The 5,896-nt window shown below is 39.5% G+C and overlaps 1 pseudogene; it reads left to right on the plus strand.

Annotated features, from left to right (window-relative positions):
* The first annotated feature begins 3,544 nt into the window (after positions 1–3,544).
* LOC114886185 lies at positions 3,545–4,410 on the plus strand (annotated as a pseudogene).
* Positions 4,411–5,896: the final 1,486 nt, after the last annotated feature.

Genomic DNA, 5,896 nt, shown 5'->3' on the forward strand with positions numbered 1-5,896 from the left:
TACTACTGTGTATTAAATAAAAGGAGGAGATATATTTTGTGTATCTAACATGCTTCCTTTTACACTGTGTGGTAGTGAAAAGAACATTGGCTTTTCAGTCAACAGACCTGGGATTAAATCCTGGCTTCAGCACTTTCTGCCTGGGAAATTTAGGGCAGATTCTTAAACCTCTCTGAGCCTCAGTTTCCCCATAGGTTAAATGGAGCTCCCAGTACCCATCTCCCAGAAGTGTTGGAGACTATATCTGTCACTAACCTTCTGTTTGACTTTGGGCAACTCAACCTCTCTGAGCCTCAGAAGCTCCATCTATAAAATGGGAATAGTCATGCTTTCTGGCTCCAATCTAGAACATTTTTCCTGCACATGTGGACAAAACATACAGGACTGATGTTCTTGATGGTTTTTGCTCTGTCAAATCAGAATAAAAATGACTACCTAGTAGTTGCCTTCTAAAGATTAGACAGTAATACATTTCAAGTCCCTAGTTCATAGTAGCCAGGCAATAAGTGATACACAATTGGCATGCAGTAAATGTTCAGAGTACATTGTTGAATTCTCATAAGATCTATTGGTGGCATTGGCTTACTCAATACTCATTTTCATAGAGAAAAATATATGCCATAGCAGACAACATATGAGACAAAAATTTCCCGTATTTAAATCGTGTTCTCCATTTTTCAAAGCATAATCATATTCTCATGGAGAAGGATACACACATCATATTCCCTATTTTCCAGAAAAGAAGGCTGAGATCCAGAGAAATTTAGTGATATTCACCAGAAATGGTGTGATTTAGCAGGATCAGGGCTGGAATCTGGATTCCTGAATTCTGTCCCCGTGATCCTTCCATCGCCAAACAGTCTCACTGTCCTATGGTTCTGGTATATCTTTCCAGAAATCCTCTGTTAGGGTAAATTGTAAGAGCAAGAAATCAGCAATCAAGATAGCCTTTCCTCTTACGAGTTCATGATGTGTTGATATCCTTGGCTTATTGTTTCAGTTTTTTAAGTGCAAAAAAGGTAATGAATTCTCTGTAACATTTAGAGAGGAACAGAGAACTCACTTTTGCTAAATTGAGTGGACTTGTGCCACTATCAGCTTTGAGCCTTGAACTGACTGCAGACCCCTGCAAGTTGAAAATTAGCAAAATGTTTTGCCTTTTTTCAGAAAAAAAAAAGATTAAAGTTTTTAAGATCAGAAATCAAATTAATCAACTCTAAATAGCAAAGGAAAAATTAAATTTTTGATCAATAAAGCAAATTGGAATACCAACAACATTATTAAATTTTCTTTGAAACAGAAGTCTTCTTATCATACATGGTTAATGACTACATATTGTTCAAAAGCATTGGGTTTATAAGAATCAAGCCCAAACTAACTTAGATTTCTTAAAATAGTTTATTTTCCCCAGTTAACTGCCTTAACATTTGATAAAATTTTTTTCTTTGCAATATTAAAATACTTTTAGAAAGTAATAGAAGTATAAGACGTGTAAATGTAATATAATATATATTTTGGTTCAGCCCAACAGACAATAAGTTAGTTCAATCTACAATACTCATAGGGAACCTATTCTCTAGGGCATGATGCTGGCCCTAAGATAACAGAGGTCTCTGTCTTTGAGAAATTCAGCATCTGAGCTTTATGGTAATAAAAACTTATAGTTGCCAACTTTTGATTGATCTCTTGTTATGTATTAGCCACTTTGCCAAGAGTTTTGCATATGTTTTCTTATTTAATCCTCCCACCTCAATCTTTTAGAGATAGAGTTTTATTTGCCCCATTTTATAGATGAGGGGACAGTGTTTTTTTTTTGTTTTGTTTTAGATTTAGGAATTTATCCTAGGACACAAAGTTCATAAATGGTTTAATCTATTGAATTAATATGCTAACACAAATATACAGACACAAACCAACAAACTTACATAAGTAAACACAAGTACTTGCAACTTCTATTTTTTTAAAAAAACTATGAATATATTTTTCCCTTTTTAAATGAGACAAAGGTGTTTGTTGTTGTTGTTTCTCCTGTCAGCTTATGCTTAAGTAATGATTGTACGCTCATAGCATCATCCTTGTGTAGAAAGGCCAATGCATTTATAATCACACTGAGGAGTGCATAAGTCTCTCATGGCTATTAAGTCTCAAATGCTCTGACCCTGACACTGCATTTTGTTCATGTTTTTAAAAACATCAATTAAAACCAAAAGGTTATTTAAACATAGGTTGGGGCTTCCCTGGTGGCGCAGTGGTTGAGAATATGCCTGCTAATGCAGGGGATACAGGTTCAAGCCCTGGTCTGGGAGGATCCCACATGCCGCGGAGCAACTGGGCCCGTGCGCCACAACTACTGAGCTTGCGCGTCTGGAGCCTGTGCTCCGCAACAAGAGAGGCCGCGATAGTGAGAGGCCCGCGCACCGCGATGAAGAGTGGCCCCCGCTTGCCACAACTAGAGAAGGCCCACGCACAGAAAAGAAGACGCAACACAGCAAAAACAAACAAATTAATTAATAAACTCCTACCCCCAACATCTTTAAAAAAATAAATAAATAAATAAATAAACATAGGTTGATTTCATAATAGAACTTCTAATCTTAAACAATACTTGTGTTTTTCCTGGGGAATTGTGGTAATAACATGCTTTGAATATACTCAGAACTGTCTTTTATAAAAGGATCCCAAACACACAAGGCCAGAGGACCTTAAACGTGAATGCTCAGGGGCACAAGTGTAGGAGGGAAATCTAGGGAAACATGAGGCTTTACAAAGGATAGACTTCCCAAAATGTATTTAAAGTTTTTGGGTAGAAAATTCTTCATAGAATATTTAGAAAAATATTGAAAGATATCTAATTCTGTTTATACATTCAAATAGTAGATTGAGTGACTATGTTAGTTTACTAGGCTGCTATAATGAACTACCACAGACTGGGTAGCTTACACAACAGAAATGTATTTTGTCACAGTTCTAGGCTGAAAGTCCAAGATCACAGTGTCAGTGGCATTTGTTCCTTCTGAAGCCTCTCTCTTTAACTTGCAGATTGTTACCCTCTTGCTGTGTCCTCACATGGTTGTCCCTCTGTGCATTTGTGCCCTGGGTATCTCTGTGTGTTCAAATCTCTTTTTGTTATAAGGACAGCAGTCAGACTAGATTAGGGTCCACCCTATTGGCCTCATTTTAACTTAATCACCTCTTTACAGGCCCTCTTTCCAAATAAAGTCACATTCTAGGTATTGGGGGTTAGGGTTTCAACATATAAAATTTGAGGGGACACAATTCAGTTCATAACTGTGACCTTTAGCTGCAAAGAGCTGAGAATTCTTCCAGATCTAGAATGTCAAGCATTTTCTTCAAATTTTTCACTGCATATAAACTGACCACAATTTAATTTACTAATATAATGCTTTTATTTATTTATTTATTAAAAATGACATTCCTGCTTTTCTGCATTACCCAGAGAGGGGTTCATAAGGCATTGTTCTGGGTTCCCCTCAGAGGTTAAAGGGAAACGTTCACAAAGTCTGGAGCCCTTGATGGCCTGCAAATGAAGGAGGAGAATTTCCTCCAGTTCCTTGGATCAGGAATCCACTTAGGTGACACCAACCTTGACTACCAATTGGAACAGTACATCTACAAAAGGAAAAGTGATGACGTTACCTCATACGCCTAAAGAGAATATGGGAGAAGCCTCCCCTGGCGGCTCGCACCGTTGTTGCCATTGGAAACGGGGCTGATGTCAGTGTCATATCCTCTAGGAATATTGGCCAGCGAGCTGTGCTGAAGCTTGCTGCTGCCAGGAGCCACTCGTATTGCCAGACACTTCTCTTCTGGAAACTTCCCTAACCAGATCCAGGCCACCTTCCCAGAGCCACGACTTTCAGTGATTACTGATCCAGGCTGATCTCGGAGGCGTTTTATGTTAACCCGCTTGCCATTACTGTGTTACAGTCTCTCCTCTGCGCTTTGTGGACATCGCCATGCTCAGCAACAACAAGGGAGCTCCCGAGGTGGGTCTGCGGTGGTGGATGCGGGGCGGGGGCTGCAGGAAGTTCTGCGCATGCGTGGCACCAGCTCCCGTGAGCACCCGGGGGAGGTCAGCCTGATCTCTACTCTGCGGAGATGCTAAGAAGGCCGCTGCTGGAAAGGCTGTGACCCAGGAGGAAGTTCAGGGCGAATGGACTGCTCCAGCTCCCGAATTTGCTGCTGCTCGACCTGAGGTTGCAGATGGGTCTGCAGGCGCCTTTTGCGCCTAATCAGCGGTTCCCTACTGAAGACTGCAGCGCTCCGCCCACCACTGGGGACTGGACTGCAGCTTCCACTGCTCAGGCCGCTGAACAGGTAGGAATGACCACTGAGTGGTCTCAGCTTGTTCTTCCACAGACTCTTAAACAGAAAATGGAAATAGATTAGTGGAAATAAAGTTTCTTAAAAAAAAAATGACATTGCTGAATTAGCTTTAGTAGGACACTATATATGTGTGTGTGTGTTTATATATATATACATACACATACATATATATGATGTGTCCCCACATATATATGAATGTGTTTAGGTAGTAGAGAAATAGAGAGACCGCTGTGTTTACATCTACCTTTTTTTTTTTTTTAGAAAGGGCAGCTGGGCAGCAACTGAACTGAGATGATGTTTTTGTTTTTGTTTTTGTTTTTATAAATTTATTTATTTATTTATGGCTGTGTTGGGTCTTCGTTTCTGTGCGAGGGCTTTCTCCAGTTGCAGCGAGTGGGGGCCACTCTTCATCACGGTGCGTGGGCCTCTCACTGTTGTGGTCTCTCCCGTTGCGGAGCACAGGCTCCAGACGCGCAAGCTCAGTAGTTGTGGCTCACGGGCCCAGTTGCTCCGCGGCATGTGGGATCCTCCCAGACCAGGGCTCGAACTCCTGTCCCCTGCATCGGCAGGCAGACTCTCAACCACTGCGCCACCAGGGAAGCCCCATCTACCTTTTAACGCATACATTTACAACCAAAAGTATATACCTATTTATTGACCAATTACATATGACTAAATGAATAACCACAATCATATATTTTCACCATGCTAAAAGCATTCTGTTTAAAAATGCATTTGAAAAGTTTCTCTTTTAGATTAACCTATAGTTTCATTCTACATTCAACCTGGTTTTTGGATACATTTGTATAGACTAAAATAAATTATGTGGGGTTGTACTATGAGTTAAGTCATCCCAAGTATGTTCAATAAGAACCCCATGGTTGTGGATTGTATTTTCCAAAAATGGCTGCAAGAACATTTCCAATCCCATAGACCGTGGCAATTTCCCAGTCCAGAGGTGGAGTCTATGTCTCTCCCCACTGCAACCCTCCTCTTTAAAACTTGGTGGGTCTTTATGACTGTCTCAATAAATAGAATGCAGCAGAAAAGATACTATGGGACTTCTGAAAACAGGTCATAAAAAGTAACATGGCAGTTTTTTTTATTAGCTTAGTTAACTATTTTTAGGCATGTTTTTAAAATATATGTTTGATTTTTTTAATGATTCATATAGTTCAAAAAGTACTTAATTTCTTGAAAATGGTTCATATAATCAATATTGATGCTGTCATGTAATACATTTGTTTGCCATTCCATAAAGGATAGTTCTCTGTTTTTATTGTGGAGATAATGTCTTATAAATCTTGAATTATTCTGTCTACTGCCTTAAACTATGACATAGTGAAACGTTAATTAATAGTCTCAGGTTGGCTGTTATTAACCATCAGTATTTTACTTCTCCAGACCAGCTACTTCATTTATTAAAAAATAGGAGATTATACCACACCAGTGTTTTCCAGATTTTATGACCACGAAATTACCTAAGGTTTTTGTTATAATAATGTTCCAAGTCTCTCCTTGTGGAGATTCAGTAGGTCTGCTCAGGATC

The sequence above is a fragment of the Monodon monoceros genome, unplaced genomic scaffold (assembly GCF_005190385.1).
Source record: "Monodon monoceros isolate NGI ecotype Baffin Bay Population unplaced genomic scaffold, NGI_Narwhal_1 Super_Scaffold_6, whole genome shotgun sequence".
Lineage (NCBI taxonomy): Eukaryota > Metazoa > Chordata > Mammalia > Artiodactyla > Monodontidae > Monodon > Monodon monoceros.